This window comes from Nicotiana tabacum, chromosome 4 (assembly GCF_000715075.1).
Source record: "Nicotiana tabacum cultivar K326 chromosome 4, ASM71507v2, whole genome shotgun sequence".
In the NCBI taxonomy this organism is placed as follows: Eukaryota; Viridiplantae; Streptophyta; class Magnoliopsida; order Solanales; family Solanaceae; genus Nicotiana; species Nicotiana tabacum.
The window spans coordinates 122,463,323-122,485,239 of NC_134083.1; positions in this window are offsets into that span (position 1 = coordinate 122,463,323).

Below are 21,917 nucleotides of genomic sequence, written 5' to 3' on the forward strand. Positions count from 1 at the left end.
CACAAAGTGGGTCGTGCCTGACTTTTTGCTTATATGGAGAGCTGTTAGACCAGTTGAGTCCAATTACCTGGGGTTGATTTATCCAAATACTAAATCAAAGTTGGACTATTTCGATGATTGTAAAAAAGTTACAATTCACACTGTAATAACAAGATTTCGAGTGGCCAATATTTGTTTTATACAAATACTTACTCTTTAGTTTGTTAATTCAACCAATCAATCACTTAGACCTCAACTCCAAGTTAGATAATGTACATGAATAGTTTGTTACTATTCTGCTGAATTCGGTTCAATTTCATACCTCAATGTTAAGAGAATTCATTATTGCTTGATTATTTTTATATTGGTGGTCAACATGCTACAACTTTTCCTATTTATCCGTATTTAGGACTGAAAATGTGAAGTTCATATAGCTACTATACTCTTGTTAGTTAAGTTAAGAAACAAATAGCAAATGATTTCTAAATCAACTTCTCTTCACACCACCATCAAACTTATTATTCTCTTTGTTTCAATTTACATGACACACTTTTTTTATTAGTCTATTTAAAAAAGAACGACACGTTTATATATTTTAAAGTAATTTATTTAAAATTTTTTATATGAAAAGCTTTTATAGCCTTGACACTACAAAATTTTTATATCTTAAGCTTCTAAGGTCATAAGTTTTAATTTTTTTTTAAAAAATTCTACGTGAGGGACTACTATACATCTTCTTTCCCTTCAATATAATATATCGTTGACCAAACCTATTACGCAAAATTCGGTTTTTGTCTTCCATTGAATTGACCGGAAACTCTTCCAAAACAGCATGCAAAACATGCATATAAGTTTTGTTGCGGCACGGAATAATTGACATCCACTAAAACGAAGACAACCTGTTTGGAATCAATCACTTGTACCGGACTACGGAGTATGGTTTTTTTGGACTCAAATGACCGAAATATATGGAAAAAAAAGATAGTGATCAAAATACATATAACGCCCTTTAAGTTTGCCCGTTAAGGTATAATGCCCTTTTATAAAATACATATAACGCCCTTTTAAAGGGCGCTATGACTTAACGGACGTTTGCCCGTTAAGGTATAGCGCCCTTTAAAAGGGCGTTATACATATAGCGCCTTTTATTACCGCACTATACCCTCAATTTGAAAAGACAAGAGATATAACGCCTTTTATTACAACGCTATACATATTTTGTGGGCTCAACAATAATTCTTCTGCGCTTAACTGACATAACAATAATTCAAATGGGTATAGCGCCCTTATTTAAGGCGCTATACCTCAAAAGATTCGACCACCCGGATTGGGCATTGCCTTATTTAAAGACGTTAAGGATTTTTTAAAAATACATTCAGAAATATTCTCAAGTCTTGTGAAATTTTTCTTCGTTAAGTTGTTTTACATTTTGTCATAATATCTAAAGAGCAAAAAATTAGGATTTCATTATATTTTACCTTCCTTAACAATTCACCCAATATATTCATAGAGAAAATCTTAAGAATAACCCGTTCACTTTCTTCAACTCTAAATCATTACGCCGAACACCCAAACTAAACCCTTTGGCGACCTCCAATAATTACTCTAAGATGTGCTAGCTTTAATATTACCATAAAGCTTCCTATCCAATATGTTTGTTCATTGGACGACGCTTTTTCTTTGACATGTTTGAACCTTCAACCCCCATAGGTTACTATAAATATGAACAACGAGGTCCGAGATTGGGCTGAAATTTTTCCAGAATCCATAAATGTGCTGAGCAGGGCATTTCAGGAGGTTATATCTTAAGAGACATGGAGGTTACTACAATAGTGCTGACATGAATAATCATTTTGATGACATTATTGATTCGACAAATGAGGCATAGAGTTGCCTAGTAGACATTGATAATGTAGGGACCACGTTCATGATTCTGATATTTAAAATAAATGAATCATTTTAGACATGTGACATATAGGAGGCATGGTCGGGAGGATAAAGACATTAGCGTAAGTTATTCTTGGAAGACTAAGAGTCATGAAAAGGACATCAACAATTGTTTCATTCCATATGTGCCTTGTTCGACAATTGTAGGCCTAAAAAAGAAATAGCCAAGTACGTGACACCAGCCGCCTCTTGGAATGTAGGAAAAATCAGTTTAACTCTAGATGAGAATATTCTAGCACCCTGAATGTGATATGGGTTTCAAAATACATAAAGTTGCATTATGATCTTAACAATAACTATCACAAGGAATCTATACCACAAGTCTACGAGGATGAAAAAGAAGTTGAACACTTGTGAGATTATTATCATTCTGACAGCTTAACCCCTTTCTGATAATTGATCCTATATGAGAGAACTAGAGATGCGACAAACTTGTCTTTCAAATCAATATACTCATGATATGTGCCAAAATCTGGAAGCATCTAATTTCAACCTTTCACGAGTGAAACCACATAGCTGGGACATCTAAATATTTGGAATGAAATCATGTATTGGTTAGAGAAAATGAACACTTTTCTGTGAGCTAGACATGTTTTGTCCATAACAACTCTCAAGCTGCAATACTAGGCCAATTCATGGGCAACTACAATGCTAGGAACAATGTGAGTTATTCACTGAGGCATGATCTAGGTGGACATGAAATTGATACTGAGATGGGCGAATAAAAAGATCTTTCCGCGACGGATTTGTGAAAATTTCAAATTTCCTAGAAACTTTATACAGAGAAGTGACCCCTTTCAATTTACATGTACACATGTGATAGGTGTTGAGATATGCTCTCATGTTATAAACAGTGAAAAGGATTCATGATACTATTCATAAAGGAGTAAAGTGACTGTTCCAACCATAGGAGCCACATACACCGGAGAGAGAAAGAGTGGCTCAAGAAGGATCTCAACCCTAGGCCGCTATACATTGGATTTGATATCGCATAGGTAAACTTTATGACTTGCATGCATAAGCACAAGTGAACAGATGTTATCCATTTGAATTAAAAGGTTCTGTAAGAAATTCATCAGGTATAGTCTCTTGTTGAGAATTTAGGAAAGCAAGTGGGAAGTATTAATCCTAGAGGTATAACTCAATTCAAGGACATAATTATATAGCTCAATTCCACAAGAGGTTGTAAATAAGAGAATTTGTGATCAAGAGGCTTCACGAATACTGCGTCTCGTTCGAAGAGTAGGTACATGGAATATTTTGTGATTCAACATTTTGGTTAAGACCATATCTATGTAGGCTCTTCAATATGGATGTACATATACAACAAGGAAAATAATGCGGTGTTCATAATGATGTACTAAGGAGTGACTCACTTGATGACTTTAGATTGACAGGACAGTACCTTAATTGATACTCCTCTACTTCACATCCAAACCATACATTAGTACCATAGTGACATACCCCCGAATGACATCTCATACACTTCACACAACGAGGATGGGGTCCGGTAAACTAAATCGCCCCACTTACCTGATACTTACCTTTTTTGCATACATCTTAAGCATTTCCCTTAGTCTTCCTCCAAGCCTTCATGGCGGGAGTAACAATATCTGCAACAACTCATTGTATGGACTTTTGGAATTTCCCAAATTTACCACCCCTAACACGCTTCTGAGCATACTCACAACATGATGCAAATTATTTTCGCCCGCATATCGGGTAGACCAGAATAGGTATATCAAACCTAAGGGTATTTACTCTTCTTGTGCCCCCTCTTTTCACAACCGTAACATATTTCAAGAATCATCCAACATAAACCGAGTGGCTAAACCCGAGTGGCTCTTCTTTCATATCAAACATTTCGGCTTATTAATGCCAATAATCCTCTTTCATTTCTTAGGTGTTCTCACCGCATAAACTGGTGGCGGGGTAACATTAATAAAAACAGGGACACTTTTCCCTAGCAACCGGTTCTTTCATTCACTCCTCGCTGGCTCAAACTTGCAGGTTACTCATATGGAAAATGAGATATGATGAGGAAATTAGTTTCCTATCTTGAGCTCAATCGCACGATCTGGAGTATCAAAGAAGTGTGAAATTCTTAAATGTCCAAGTAGCCTCATCATTATAGATGTGGTCAACAACACACCGATAAGAAGGACTCTACTAGACACGGCTCCGAGACATCCTAGGACACTTTAAAACTTTAGGCTCTGATACCAAGTTTGTCACGCCCCAAAATCGAGGAGCACGACCGGCGCTCAACCGAGAGAACCCGGCCGAGCAAGCCTGTTAGATTACCTTATACCCAAACTCATCCATGAATAAAGAGGAGATGTACTCCATTAATAAACACTGAAAAGATTTCATTAATAACTTCCATTTCATTTCCATTAGTAGCTTCATTCATAATTTCCAAAATATTATGAGTTTATAGAATTAATGAAAAAACATGATTTCTAAATACCAACATTTCTAGTTCAATTTCCCAACATCAAATACAACCCACAACCTGTCTATGGAGCCTCTAAGTAGAATAGAAGAGTAATATAGAAATGCCGGCAACAAGGCCCCGACTATACCTCAAAATACAGTACATGAGAAACTAAAGATACACCCCGAAATGAAGTGAGGCTCACCAAATCAGCTGAAAAGAGTGTACTGCTATCATTGATCAATGCCGCCCACTGTAGAATCACCTGCATCCATTAAAGATGCAGCGCCCCCGGTAAAAGGGACGCTAGTAATGTCGAATAGCACTAGTATGTATAGCTAAAAGTTCTCTTTCAAAATAGAATGCCCATATAAAAAAAGGCAACACATAGAAACAACAAATCTCAATCAACAATATCCAAATGACCAGTTAAAACATAATAATTTTCAAAATACGAACTTCATATACAATGTTTTTGGTTGGGAGATCATTAGCACCGATATTCCACCGTCTTTGTTAGCACGGAGTCCGATCACGCCCGATCGGCTAGGCCATCTCCCCACGGACAATGTGGTTTGAAAGGTGATGCGAAAGAAAGTTGTTACCAAGAGTAGTACCACCATGTGCACAACATGGAGTCCGGTTTCCACCCGATTAGCTAGGCCGTCTTCCCACATATGCCGTGTGAGTTGACTTTTCCATTCCATAATTATTACCAGCTCATCCCAATTAAGGGGAATAATATCACAATTTCATCCCAAATAAGGGGAATAACCACAGTCTACCCCTACACTGGCACGTGTAGTTTCAGGTGTGGGCCTTATGACCCACCCTTCCTCGGTTTTACTAATGATGCTCCCAAAAATATTTTATTTAGTTGCTTTGCACACAGAGGTAACATAAATACAATTGTATTCACCTCAACATCTTTCACATTGTATAAGTTCTCATTAGTATTGCCAGTCATTCACAACGACAATATTCCCTTGGCGCATTTGGCCATTCACAAGATTCTTTATTCCTGGTACGATGGCCGTATTTCATATTCCACACTTTCACCCCTTTCAAAATCAAAGATCACCATCAAATATCAACATATAGAAATATTCAGAATCATATACTTCAAATCCATTTGAAATGGGAACTTCAAACACAAATGGTTTCTTCCCAAAGAATGAGGCATGCCAACCAATAGTAGGAACACACATGAAAAATCATAAACAATCAATATACCATTTACTCTTGCAATACTCTTCCCCAGAAATGACAATGTACAATTTTAAGACATGAGTATATAGAACTCGAATAACACTGGATATATTTATAAAGCAAAACATTAGTTAAAGCAGCCACTAATAGGGATGAATTGAGTACAAAAGCTTTTAGGCAAATTCTATTTTCCAAATCACTTTTAACACAGTTGAGTTGAGGCTCATTTCATATTCTTTATCGCATTCTCTCAAATCATTTGCACTACTAGCAACAGTCATAACTTAAATTCTTTGCACGATGGCCACACTCTATATCCCCAATTCAATTATTTCATTTTCAATCATCTTTATAGGTTATCAACAATAAGATATTTCCAATCAAGACTTTAGGTACACATATGAGCAATTATAAGTCTTAAGAATATTGAGATTTTCTCACACAATATTAGCTTTCATTTGGAATACGATTCAAAGCCACAACAATTTAATACGCAACTCATACTTTGAAACTTACGGGAACATTATGGAATTCAATTCCAAGAGAGAAAGTTTAGCCAACATACCTCAATTGAGCTTCCTTAAACTCTAGAAGTTTCCGGAATTCTTAGCAACTTTAATCTATTTTATAAATATAATAAATTGAACCAAAATTAGGAAGATGATCATGGTTCTAGCTCACTTGAGCATTTTATCAAACACTAGGTGTGAATAACATTCAACTACCTCTAGTAATGGTGTTTCTTCCTCCAACAATACCTCCTTGCCACCAACAAGAGATACTACAACATCCTTTGTCCACTAACTACCTTCTTAGCACCATTATAATCATCAATGAACTCACATCTACCAAATTTTACTAATTAACTTGTTACAAAATCTCTACCACACCCAATAATGTAGTTTAAGTATTTATGGCTTCCAATCACCATCTCATAAGTGCTAGTACTTATTCCTTGCTCATTTATTCACTAACAATCCATGCATGTAGGTTTAAGGGTGAAAGATTACCTCTTGTAGACCAAATCTTGAAAGTTAACTTTTGGGGTGTTCTTGAGATTTTGAAGAAATCCTATGGAATCCAATACAAAACCTTGTTGTAACTAGTGATTGAGAAGTGAAATCATCTTAAAAACACACTTATAAACTCACCTTAGATGTGTATTTGAAGCCTTGGCTGGATGGGTGGTGGGGAGAAAGCCCTAGTCTTGAAGAAATGACTTAGCCCCTCTCTATACCCGTCCTTGGGGTATTTAATGGGTTTATACGTGCGCGGCCGCGGATTTGGCCGCGCATCTGAGGCAGAAACTCTCAAATATGCACGGCCGCGGATTTGGACATGCATCTGGCCGCGCATATGACACAGGTCCAGTAAAATAGCCATAAGTTTCTGTATACATATCCAAATGACGGACGGTTTGAAGCTTTGGAAACTAGATGCAAAGGGCTGTAATTTGATAGGTAGTTCAATACCTAAGTCATTAAATCGACTCTTCTTTCAAACATTTCAATCCCCCAAATTTGACTAACTCCAAAACGTTTTAGAAATTTTGATAGAGTCTCCCCTATAATTGGGCCTAACCACCTGCCAAAGAATTACCAAAACCACCCTAACAATATATCCATAACTCAACAAAGTATCACAGTATATTTCAACAACAGTGATCTCAACATTAAGGGTATTACATTAACAGAAGTGGTATCTAGACATGAGTTGCACATATTTAAATCATAACATATAACAAGTACCCTTTTGAATCACAACCATTTGGTTATACAAGCAAGTGAGAATACTTCCTTTACTTTGACGAAGGCAGATCTCAATTTTCGGACTTATCTAACAGGGATGACAACTAGGTACCTCTTATAAGCAAATTACCCATTAACTTCACCTTCAATAGTTTCCACCGGAACGATAGGCAAAGGATTTCCAACAACCTTCTGGACCCTAGATACATGATGCATCGGGTGCATGGAGGACAACGATGGGAAAATATCATACTCATAGTTCAGCCTATTTCCTTCAATATTCCATAAGGCCTAATGTGACTACACATACTTTACCTTCCTTAACAATTCACCCAATATATTCATAGAGAAAATCTTGAGAATAACCCGTTCACTTTCTTCAATTCTAAATCACTACACCGAACACCCAAACTAAACCCTTTGGTGACCTCCAACAATTACTCTAAGATGTGCTAGCTTTAATATTACCATAAATCTTCCTATCCAATATGTTTATTCACTGGACGATGCTTCTTCTTTGACATGTTTGAACCATAAACCCCCATAGGTTACTATAAATATGAACAACGAGGTCTGAGATTGGGCTGGAAATTTTCAAGAATCCATCAATATGCTGAGCAGGGCATTTCAAGAGGTTATATCCTAAGAGACATGAAGGTTACTACCAATAGTGCTGACATGGATAATCATTTTGATGACATTATTGATTCGACAAATGAGGCATAGAGTTTCCCAGTAGGCATTGATAATGTAGGGACCATGTTCATGATTCTGATATTTAAAAGAAATGAGTCATTTTAGACATGTGACATATGGGAGGCATGGTCGGGAGGATAAAGACATTAGCGTCAGTTATTCTTGGAAGACTAAGAGTCATGAAAAGGACATCAATAATTATTTCATTCCATATGTGCCTTATTCGACAATTGTAGGCCTAAAAAGGAAATAGCCAAGTACGTGACACCAGTCGTCTCTTGGAATGTAGGAAAAATCAGTTTAACTCTAGATGAGAATATTCTAGCACCTTGAATGTGATATGGATTTCAAAATACATGAAGTTGCATTATGATCTTAACAGTAACTACCACAAGGAATCTATGCCACAAGCCTATGAGGATGAAAAAGAAGTTGAACACTTGTGAGATTATTATCATTCTGACAGCTTAACCCCTTTCCGATAGTTGATCCTATATGAGAGAACTAGAGATGCGATAAACTTGTCTTTCAAATCAATATACTCATGATATGTGCAAAAATCTGGAAGCATCTAATTTCAACATCACACAAGTGAAATCATGTAGCTAGGACATCTTAATATTGGGATGAAATCATGTATTGGTTAGAGAGAATGAACACTTTACTGTGAGCTAGACATGTTTTTGCCATAACAACTCTCAAGCTGCAATACTAGGCCAATTCATGGGCAACTAAAATGCTAGGAACAATGTGAGTTATTCACTGAGGCATGATCTAGGTGGACATGAAACTCATACTGAGATGGGCGAACAAAAAGATCTTTCCCGACGGATTTGTGAAAATTTCAAATTTCCTAGACACTTTATGCAGAGAAGTGACCCCTTTCAATTTACATGTACACATGTGATAGGTGTTGAGATATGATCTCATGTTTAACACAGTTGAGTCGAGGCCCATTTCATATTCTTTATCGTATTCTCTCAAATCATTTGCATTACTAGTCACAGTCATAACTTAAATTCTTGGCACGTTGGCCATACTCTGTATCCCCAATTCAATTATTTTATTTCCAACCACCTTTATAGGTTATCAAAAATAAGACATTTCCAATCAAGACTTTAGGTACACATATGAGCAATTAAGAGTCTTAAGAATATTGAGATTTTCTCATACAATTTGGCATATTAGCTTTCATTTGAAATACGATTCAAAGCCACAACAATTTAATACGAAACCCATACTTTGAAACCTACGGGAACATTATGGAATTTAATTCCAAGAGAGAAAGTTTAGCCAACATACCTTAATTAAGCTTCCTTAAACTCTAGAAGGTTCCAGAATTCTTAGCAACTTCAATCTATTTTAGAAATATAATAAATTGAATTAAAATTACGAAGATGATCATGGTTCTAGCTCACTTGAGCATTTTATCAAACACTAGGTGTGCATAACATTCAACTACCTCTAGTAATGGTGTTTCTTCCTCCAACAATACCTCCTTACCACCAACAAGAGATACTATAACATCCTTTGTCCACTAACTACCTTCTTAGCACCATTATAATCATCAATGAACTCACATCTACCAAAGTTTACTAATTAACTTGTTACAAAATCTCTACCATACCCAATAATATAGTTTAAGTATTTATGGCTTCCAATCACCATCTCATAAGTGCTAGTACTTATTCCTTGCTCATTTATTCACTAACAATCCATGCATATTACCTCTTGTAGACCAAATCTTGAAAGTCAACTTTTGGGGTGTTCTTGAGATTTTGAAGAAATCCTATGGAATCCAATACAAAACCTTGTTGTAACTAGTGATTTAGAAGTGAAATCATCATAAAAACACACTTAAAAACACACCTTAGACGTGTATTTGAAGCCTTGGCCGGATGGGTGGTGGAGAGAAAGCCCTAGTCTTGAAGAAATGACTTAGCCCCTCTCTATACCCATCCTTGAGGTATTTAATGGGTTTCTACGTGCGCGGCCGCGGATTTGGCCGGGCATTGGCCGTGCATCTGAGGCAGAAACTCTCAAATATGCATGGCCGCGGATTTGGCTGCGTATCTGGCTGTGCATATGACACAGGTCCAGTAAAATGCCCATAACATTCTGTATACATATTCAAATGATGAACGGTTTGAAGCGTGGGAAACTAGATTCAAAGGGATTTAGTTTGATAGGTATATCATCACCTAAGTCATTATATTGAGGGAGGTATATTTATTTGATGTCGGGTCTTGTGCCAATTGAAACATCCTTTCAACTTAATGTGTCCAACTTGTTCCACACAAGTTCTTGACATTCCTAAAACTCCTTAGTATGTTGCAACACACCTTAAACATACATTATAAATTCAACATGATGTGGCTCTATCCCATAGGTGTCCTTTAATACTCAAATATGTTATTCCCAGATACCGTTGGCGCACTTTAAAAACTTAAATCATTAGGGAATTTTTACGGGGCCTTACAGGGACATCACCCTCAACGTGGTAGCAAGGGGACTTAAGCATCAATGACTCTTTGGTGTATATACTTAGGTGGCATATTTAGAGATTTTTGGGCAAAATAATCCCCAAAAGTGGGCCCCACAAACATCAAAGATAAGAGATTTTCATACATCATTTAAGAGGGATGTGCATGTTGGTTAAGTAACAGATGAAACCTCCAAAATAATTCATATGAAACTTCATAATACTATAGCAATGTAAGATTTGCGATTCTAAAGAAGTACGGTGTAATCTTTCTCAAAAATATCATACGAATTTTTCCCTATTTCGATCTCGCCGTTATGTGTTTCGTCGGGCTTGGCGTGTGTTAGAGGGATTGTCAAGAGAATCGGCTCAGGTATGTTAAGTCTATCCCTTCTTTACTTTTGACATGATTCATACGATACAAATGAAACGAGCAAACATACAACTTTCATAAATACCTCTATTCATAGAAGCACTAGGGGTGCCTATGTTCTTGATTTCCCATGTGTCTTATTATATCTTCTGTTCATGGGTCTCGGAAAAAAAATGCGTAATTAATAAAGTTTACTTGAATACATATTAATCTTATGACGTTCTGAGAAATCTTATTAACTTACTTCTTATGCATTTCATTCATTTATACATGTACATTGACCCATGACCAGATGGCATTATATACGCATATATTATACGTATATGGGATATGGGAAAAGCTTACAGCATTATATACGCACCACCACCTGATCAGCTGGTATACGTTGATGATTTTGCCCACAGTGGCTGAGATGATATGATGAGATACCCTCAGAGGCTTGATGATGTTATGAACGCATATACCTATGCATGCCATGACATTTATACGCACATGCATGACATAATAAATGTTTCAAGATTCACAAAGTTATTTAGACTTACAAGTGGAATTCTTTACTCCATGTTTCTTCTATGTCTTTTATGTACTGATTTTCATGCCTTACATACTCAGTACTTTATTTGTACTGACGTCCCTTTTGCCTGGGGACGCTGCTTTTCATGCCCGCAGGTGCCAATAGACAATTTGAGAATCCTCCAAGTAGGCTATCAACTCAGTAGAAGGTGTTGGTGCACTCCATTTGCTCCGGAGTTGCCTATTTGGTCAGTATGATTTGGACATGTATTGGTCAGTATGGCGGGGCCCTGTCCCGACCTTTATGACATTTATGTACTCTTAGAGGCTTGTAGATAGATGTCATGTATATGGATACTTGTATGGCCTTGTCTGCCTATGGTGTGAGTATACAAATGATCATGTCGGCCTTATAGGCCCGTATGTCATATGTATAAGTTGGTAAATCATGTTGGGTCATCCTATGTCGATTATTTCCCTCATGTTTTATTCTATTTATCTCACGACAGCCTTTCTGGCTCATTTACGTATGATATTATGATACGAAAGATACGTTACGTTGGTACTCGGTTGAGTAAGGTACCGGGTGCCCATCGCGGCCCATCGGTTTGGGTCGTGACAAAAGTGGTATCAGAGCAGTTCTGTCCTAGGGAGTCTACAAGCCGTATCTAGTAGAGTCTTGTTTATGGGTGTGTTGTGCACCACACTTATAAGCAGGAGGCTACAGGACATTTAGGACTGTCACTCTTTCTTCCCACTCTAGATCGTATGGTAGAGCTCACTTGTAAGAATTCAAACTCCTAAATTCTATTTTATTCGTAGTAAGACAATACCTACAACCAAAGGATAGTTGGTATGAGATTGCATATGGTTGTGGAAGAGTTGAGTTAGAGGAACTCGGTCATTCTTATGATGTATAAATGTGAGGTCTTCAACAGAACATGTGTGTACTAAGAGGTGTAAGCTTCTTGATAAGGAGCCTTATGGTGAAAAGCAATGAGAGATTCAGAAGGTAGATACAAGTTTCAACAAGCAAAAGAATCAAGGTGAAGAAGGGTACAAGGCTCCCAGTTAATGGAAATTATCAGTATTTACAATTCAGGCAGAGAAATATAAGCATTTTGAGTTACCTTCAATAGTAACAGATGTATGTACAATCGGCCAAACCTATATTAGTTATGCCCTATAGGAGCTAACAGATATAGTTTAAGAGAAGGACGGGATATCAGGATTCGGCTGGGGTTAGAGTAACCCAAAATGTTGGATGGATTGTTTGCGTTAGGTGACATTTTCGAAGGATATTGCAAATGTGCTAATAGATCTCCTTGTGAGACACCCACTCTAGAATAGTATAGCTAGATGCACCGGAAGCCTAGAAGGGATATATATTACCTTAGTGTGGCTCCCGTCCCTAGTAGAGAGAGAATGTTAGGCAACCCAAAGAGCCAGTGGATGGAGCAAGGGGAGCTAAAAGGAAAAGAATATCTTGTTGAAGTTTTCAGAATAAAGTGATAGACAGAAATATTAGCAGGGAAATAAGAAGAGAGATAATGAAGCATTATGAGTAAGATGTGATACATGGATGACAACGATAGATCAAAAAAATGATAGTATTACAGAGTCTATAGTCAAGTGAAGGAAAATACAAGAGGTGACAGGCCTTGAGACAACAAAAGAGTATAGGCCATAAGGTAATATCCTCATTTTGAGAAATAAGTTCGTGACTCCAACGCGAGTACCAGAACAAAAAGTTAGACACCATAGTAATAGAAATCAGTATGGGCTGGTGAACAAGATAAATTAAACGTGAATTAGGGACTGAGTAATTTGATAATAGTCGGCATCATGAGAATTTCAAAGATTGCATTTCGGCGATAATATAATGGACGACAGAAGAATAACCTTTAAAGGTCATTCAAGAAGATGCTTCCCTAAAGCAAACAATGTGAGCAAAGTTAAGCTTAAGGGACTATGTGTGCCAGTTACACTAGGTGTCTCCCTCGTGAGTAAGGAATTTCGTTATCCTTGGTACAGAAGGATTTCCGCAAGGCGAGTCAGGGTCATCGATGATGTGAAAAGATGCCAAAGATGAAGAGGTAAAACATCTATACGTATATCATCGTAGCACTAAATCTTAGTACTCCCTTAAAGGGGGGAATTTGGAGTGATGTGGCATTAAGTCAGAGTTAAGTGGTTATAGTAACTATGGAATGATAAAGGAAGAATGCGATAAAAATGAGAAAGGGAGGAGATTGCATTTATTCAAATCCTACAGATATGCTACGATTCCAGAACATTATGCAAACACGACATCAAGGAGAGGAAGTAAGGGTTCCTGCGCGAGATGTTATTGATAAATAAGGAGCCAGTGCGAGAGGTAAGTTAAGACAAAGGAAATAACCCAAGAAAGGTTACGCGGAATATTGATATGAGAATGGGCCAACAAGTAGTTAGTAGTTAATTCAGGGAGAGCCTAGTTATGGCTAGACAAAAGGATACAGACAAATCCGCAGATCGTGCAAGATAAACATTGTGAACCCCGACATAGTTAATTCAGTCTCACAGATAATGATATCGTGATCCTTGAAAAATTTTCAGATAGGAGTTGGGGTAGTTAAAGGCACCGGTTAAGATTTACGAAAATAAGAAAGAGTGCCACTAAGGAGACAATCAATATATGAGTTCAGAAGTAATCCTACGAGCACAAAGGCATAGAGGTATGTAACTACGGATATTTATAGGCGAGTAAGAACATCAAAAATTCCTTCGGGTATACAATATAACGAGCTCTCAACTTTACAAGAGTCAGAGGGTTTTCCCTAAGTACTTCAACGAAAGACTAGCTGAGGAAATAAAGAAGAAGGCTTCAACCTAAGCATTTTGACCTAAAGAGGAAATGGTCTTGTAACAACAGTCTCACAACAACATTGTATGCACTCCATAAGAAAGTGGCAGATATCGTGGCTAATGAACGGGAAGAAGAAAAAAAAAATCAAAAGGTGATATTTAAGATCATATGGGTTGTATGGAATTCCAATATGTGTGGGCACTAAGATAAGCCAAGTATTCATGCAACAAGTGGCAGAATGTCCAGGAAAAGTAATTGCTTATATTTAAAGAATGTTAAGAAGGAACGAAAGGAATTATTCGATCAATGATCGAGAGTTAGTTACGTTATGAATGCACTTAAGATTTCAGAGTATTATCCATGTAGCATATATGTTGAAAATCATACAGCCGTAGAAGACTCCGGTAAAAGTTAAAAGAAAGAATTGAGTCCAGGTCATAGACAAATGATTGAATTGTTAGAAGATTGTATCATGAATATCCCATAGCGTTCATGAAAGGCTAAAGTATGGTAGAGCGAAAATGTTCTAGGAAGACAAAAGTAAGGATAAGAAAAGGCGAGTGAGAAGGTGACGAGAATGGATAAGTCCTCGGGATTAAGCCCATGAAAACAAGAGAGCTGATGGTTTCTCTAAGTTATAGAAAGCTCAGTATAGCCTGAATGAACTCAAAGGAGTCTAAGAATAGTATCATTTAGAAGAGATGGAATGCTGCTCTGGTAGTAGAATAAGGGTGTAATTGTGATAGATAAAGGATGACGTTTGGGCCTTTGATTGAGTAATGATTTGAAAAAAAGGATTTCATGAATTGTACAGGATTAAAATACCCCCATAAGATGAACCACATTGGGATGCCATGAAATACGGTTATTGAAGTATAGTATCACCCCTAAGCGAATAAGGAAAATCACTTCAAATGTTCCTCGATACAACGTGAACCCTAGTGATAATGTATTACGTAAGAGGTTTCAAGTTATCAGTGGTAGATTGTAGATCAATATTGAGGTGAATCAACAATGGATGGATAAAAGTTACAAAGTGTAAGATGAGATTAGGCCGTCATTCTTAAGATCAACAGTAATGAGGAAGCATTAAAGGACTTAGATTTATACATATAGGATAAGCAATGAGAGTAACCTGGAGTTTTGTAACAGACCTCAGTAATGGTAAATCGAAATAAGAATTATGGTATAGTATGACAAGTTGTCCCTCTATTCATAGAAGCACTAGGGGTGCCTATGTTCTTGAATTCCCATGTGTCTTATTATTATATCTTCTGTTCATGGGTCTCAGAAAAATGCGTAATTGATAAAGTTTATCCGAAGACATATTGATCTTATGACATTTCGAGAAATCTTATTAACTTACTTCTTATGCATTTCATTCATTTATACATGTACATCGACCCATGACCAGATGGCGTTATATACGCGTATATTATATGTGTATGGGATATGGAAAAAGGTTACGACATTATATATGTACCACCACCTGATCAGCTAGTATACATTGATAATTTTGCCCACAGTGGCCGAGATGATATGATGAGATGCCCTCAGAGGCTTGATGATGTTATGTACGCATATACCTATGCATGACATGACATTTATACGCACATGCATGACATTATAATTGTTTCAGGATTCACAAAGTTGTTTAGACTTACAGGTAGAATTCTTTACTCCACGTTTCTTTTATATCTTTTATGTACTGATTTGCATGCCTTACATACTCAGTACTTTATTGGTACTGACGTCCCTTTTGCCTGGGGATGCTGCGTTTTATGCCCGCAGGTGCCGATAGACAAGTTGAGAATCCTCCAAGTAGGCTATCAACTCAGTAGAAGGTGTTGGTGCACTCCATTTGTTCCGGAGTTTCCTATTTGGTCAGTATGATTTGGACATGTATTGGTCGGTATAGCGGGGCCTTGTCCCGACCTTTATGACATTTATGTACTCTTAGAGGCTTGTAGACAGATCTCATGTATATGGATACTTGTATGGCCTTGTCGGCCTATGGTGTGAGTATACAAATGATCATGTCGGCCTTATAGGCCCGTATGTCATATGTATAAGTTGGTAAATCATGTTGGGTCATCCTATGTCGATTATTTCCCTCATGTTTTATTCTATTTATCTCACGACAGCCTTTCTGGCTCATTTACGTATGATATTATGATACGACAAATCCGTTATGTTGGTACTCGGTCGAGTAAGGTACCGGGTGCTCGTCGCGGCCATCGGTTTGGGTCGTGACAAAATATGCCCAACCTTCGCGAACACGACATCAAGCTCGTGATCGTGAAGGCAACTCCACCATCTCCCAGCACCAAAATGCGAACGTGATTGCCTAATGCGAACGCGATGGGTCCAGCCACTCAAATTCCGCGAACACGACCCTCTAGCCATGAGCACGTAGAGAAAACATTCCCAACTCCATCATAAACACCGCGATCACGGTCTCCCTCTCGGGATCGAGAAGAAGGCATACAACACTAGGAATCTGAGAAAACCGGCAATACAAATATGGAAGAAAATGGTCCGAAACAACCTCGAAACTCACCCGAGTATCCCGGAACCCCGTCCAAACATACCAACAACTCCCAAAACATAACATGAACCTACTCGATTCCTCAATTCACACATAATAATATCAAAACCACGAATATCACCTCAATGCAAGCTTAATGAGCTATTTCAAATCTCCAAATTCCAAACTTGTGCCGAACCCGTCCAAACAACTCGGAATCACCTCAAAGTTTGCACATGACGAGCGCAAAACACACACTAAAATATGCTCGCTAGTCGAATATAGTAATTTAAAATATCGTATCCACAAGGATTGGAGTTAAACAGTTATTATCATAGTTTATAATTTTATTGCTATCCAAGATGATCAACAATTGAGATTTATGTGATTTAAACTAGAATTAACTAAGAGTATAGATCTAATTGACTAATGACAATTGATAAAATTAAGCAAAGAAGATATCAATAGGAGAAAATAGGGGTTGGTTGGATAGGTGCAAGATAATTGTCTGGGATTTAACTCTAGTTAATTCACTTCTAATGTTCAAGTAAATCTCTCGAATTCACTCAATTATTAGTTCAACCATTTAGTAGAAACTCCTCTCTCGATTAAGTCTCAACCTCACAATGTGAACCAATTTAAGCTGGGTGAAGATATGCAAGAGTTCGTAGTGGATTGGTCTTTAGGATAACCTCTCTCGATTATCCTCCTAACTAGGTCTAAACAATAATTCAACTAGCCTCTTTCGATTACTAAGAAGAATTAATGAATTCAACCAACAAGATAATGCAAAGATATCACAAGTATGCCTCTCTCGATTACATGAACATGTGAATATAGATGCAATAATTAAAACACCCAAAATGATTCAATGCATAAAAACTAGAGTTAATATCCATAAACAAATATCAAAACACCTAATCCATCAATCCCTAAAGAGAACTACTCCATAGATATGGAGTAATTCATCACAAATATAAAGAAAAATATTAAACGATCCAAACTCTTGTCTTGAGTGAGGATTGAATGATGAATTCATTGTGCTTTGGCTTCTCCACCTTCTCTCTAGCCTCTTTAGGTCTTAGATGTGTCAAAAAGTCTAGAAAAAACCTTTTTTCCATGTATTTATACCAAGTAGGGTCGGGCCCAAACGAAATCACCATTTCCTAGCCGAAATAGGAAAACTTGCAAACTTATTGTATTTCATGCGTCGCACTGTGCGTAGCATTAGTACTTTTTCCTGATAGACCCCAAAAACCCAGTCTCTGAAGTTTGCTATTTTCTGACATATGTTTACACTGATGCGTCGCAGTGTGCGTCGCCCAGTGTGCCACACCAGTGCATTTTTTCAGCAGATTATTCTTCCTTGAATTTTGACGCCCAGAAGTGATCCTCGACCCCCGAACACGATTTCGGCTTATTCCTTTGGGATTTTACTCAGACTTCAAAGCTCTAATTAGCTCAAATTAGTTCCATAACATCTACATAGCTCGGAATCACTCTTACAAGGCATAAAACACATAATTAGTGCAAAACACTAGCAATTAACGCTCAAACTCAATTAAAATGCAGTAAATTGGAATGTAATAAGTGACTAAAACACAAGATTATAGCCTACCATCAGCACACAAGTTCCAAATGACACAACGAACCTATTTCAACTTCCAGAACAACAATACGAACCCAATAACATCGAAGTCAACTTCCGATCAAACCTATGAACTTTCCAAACCTTCAAATTGCCAAACTTAGCCAATTATAGCCAAAACATTCTAGAAATAATCAAATGCAAATTCCCCCCAAGTCCAAAATCATCATCCAGACCTAACAGAACCATAAAAACTTTGATCCGAGGTCAAATTCACAAAAGTTAAACTTGGTCAACTCTTCCAACTTTAAGCTTCCAAATTGAGAATCATTCTTCCAAATCAATCTCGAACTACCCGAAAACCAAAATCGACCATACACACAATTCATAATATCTCATATGAAGCAACTCAAAATCTCAAACCACCGAACGCGATGCAAATGCACAAAACGACCGGTCCTGTCATTACATTCTCCCCCACTTAAACATATTTTCATCCTCGAACGTGCCAAGAGTCGTTTCAAAGCCATCTAATCACTGTCTAAACTCACCATGCACATACCTAACTGAAGATCCTTACTTCTGGCTTATTCCTTAAACCTTAGAACCCAATCTCTAACATCCGGAATTTATGATAAGAACCAATTCTCGTATCTATTCATTGTTTAAGTCTAAAAGAGCTTTATCAAGTCATAACCATATTTCAAGATATAATCACATGATATACCGCATAACTCAGATACTCATAGCAATAACTTTCGACCACAATAGCTGCTCATTACCAAATCTGGTGTATCTATTTTACTTTACCGAGCTGCGCTATAGTCAGTCGGGTATGTTACCTATTGTGAAACCACTGATCACTTGGGTATGATGAGATACAAAGTGAAATGTTTACCGAGCCTTTGTGTGTTCGGGCACAAAATGATTATCATGTGAGATTATCTAGTCCTCTTGATACCGAGTATGTCGAGTTCTCTTGAGACCAGGTACATCCGAAATCTCCTAAGGACGGGCACGACTGAGCCCTGCTGAGGCCGGGAATTCTGAGTCCTATTGAGGCCGGATATGGAGTGAGTCCTCTCCGAGGACGAGTGCGATATAACTCGATGTGATATGATGTGCCCCAAAGAGCGGTTGAATGACACTATGCTATCTATTTAATGCAGAACCCCGATGAGCGACCTCACTTTTTACGAAACTTGCATACATTTAAGATTCGTGTTTTCTGCTATGTATGCCCCCGGTGACATATCTTCGGTATCCAGGTTGAAATTATGTATTCATATCTCTTACGTTATGTTCTTGACTTACATATCTTACTAGTCTGACATACTTAGTACATATTCCATATCGACGCCCCTTTCTTCTGGGTGCTGTATTCATGCCTACTGGTATAGACAGACCCGATGACGTCCCTCCCTAGTAAGGTGCTCGTTCCAGCAATTGGTTGTCGCACTCCACTCATTTGGAGTAGCTGTTCAGAAGTCGATAGGTACTAAAGTGTATATTCAGTAAAATTTAGGTACGGTGGGGCCCTGTCCCGACCAAGTGGTATATATATAAATCTTGGCACTCCTAGAGGCTTGTAGACTAGTGTTCGGATATATGTAAGGATTTGTTATGACCTTGTTGGAAATGGTTGGGAACATGTATAAAATATTAATGTTTCTTTCACAGTCAGTTTTGTACATATTAATTCTAGTATTACACTTGGAGGCCTTGTTGGTCCACATTCCATTTTGAAGGGGTCTAAGTATAAACGTTGGTTCTCGCGGGCCTTTAGGCATCGTGTGTCGGTCTCACCTCCCTAGGATGGGGTGTGACAAACTTGGTATCAGAGCACGTCTATCCTAGGGAGTCTGTAAGCTGTATCTAGTAGAATCTTGTTTATGGGTTTGTCGCGCACCATACTTATAAATAGGAGGCTGCATGATATATGGGATGGATAACTTTCTTTCTAATCTAGGTCGTGCGATAGTGCTGAGCTGTAAGTATTCACTTCTAACCCTCATCTTGTTTATATTTATAGCGATGCCCACTATAAGATGTTAAGCGCTTGTTTAGAGATTATGTGAAGAAGTAGGAGAAGGTACCAATCGGGACCCACCTACCCATATGGATCAATGTAGACCTCAGGGTGAGGCTAATACGCAAGTTTTGGGAATAACACCATTGTCTCCAGAATGACATAGAGAAATTAACGTACCCCCAATTCGTCTCCCGGTTGTTCCTGAGCAGGATCTCAATATGAGAAGTGTTGTGCAGCTGTTAATTCGACTAGTAACCTCGCAGTCCCAACTTCACACCCCTGGTACCTTAGATAGAGTAGTTAGCGCGAGAATTCGAGATTTCATCAACATAGATCCCCTAGTATTTAAAGGAACATATCCAAATGAAGATCCTCAAAACTTTTTAGATCAGATGCAGCAAACCTTACGAGTTATACATGCCACTGATACTGAGTTCGTAGATATTGCCTCTTATAGATTGAGGGAAATTGTTTTGACTTGGTATGAAACATGGCAATAGTCTAGGGGACCTCTTGCAACACTAGTAGGATGGAAGGAGCTTTCTAAGGCATTTCTACAACACTATTTGCCTATTGAGCTTCGCCGAGCTAGGCAAGATAGATTCTTACGTTTGGAGCAAGGTAACATGAGTGTCCGGGAGTATAGCATGCAATTTAACTCCTTGGCTAACATCGATTTGTGGGTGGTTTAGGACCACATTTGATTAATGAATGTATCACTGCTTCTCTAGGCCCGAATATGAATATTGCTCTTATTCAAGCCTATGTGCAAAACTTGGAGGATCGTAAGAGGCAAGAGCGAGCTGCTCGAGAGCATGATCAGGGTCAAGTTAAGAGATCCCGGTCTACATGTGATATGGGAGAGTCTCGATGTGGATTTTAGACCTTAGTTTCCTCGGCATCCATCATCTCTGGTGGCTAATGCAACGTTACAATCCCAAGGTCAGCGTCATGATCGAATCACTTATTCCGGTCAGGGTGAAAATCTCCGAGGACAAAGCTCATAGTATAGTGGTGACTCTAGTAAGATGAGACCCTCGGTGCCCTATTGTTATCAATGTGGTAGGACTCATTTTGGACAATGCTGCCAAGGTTCAAATTTATGTTATTCATGTTGGCAACCCAGTCACATTATGCATTTTTGCCGAGTGAGGAATGTGAGTAATATGATGCTGCTAACGACATCTATAGCATCTTCTTCGTCATCAACACGCCCTCATGGGGTAAGGCATGCAACCATCGGTTGGAAGAGGTAGAGGTAGAGGTGGAGCATCTAGCTCGGGTGAACAACAAAATCGTATCTATGCATTGTCAGGATGACAAAACCTAAAGTCATCGTCGTATGTGGTTACAGGTATACTATCTGTATTCTCCATTAGTGTGTATGCTTTGATAGATCTAGGTTCTACATTGACGTACATTACTCTAATTGTTTCTAGTAAATGTAGTAAGGAACCTGAATTGTTAGAAGAGTCCTTTGAAGTGTTCATGCCTGTAGGTGAGTCCGTGCTAGTTAGGCGAGTATATCGAGGTTACGA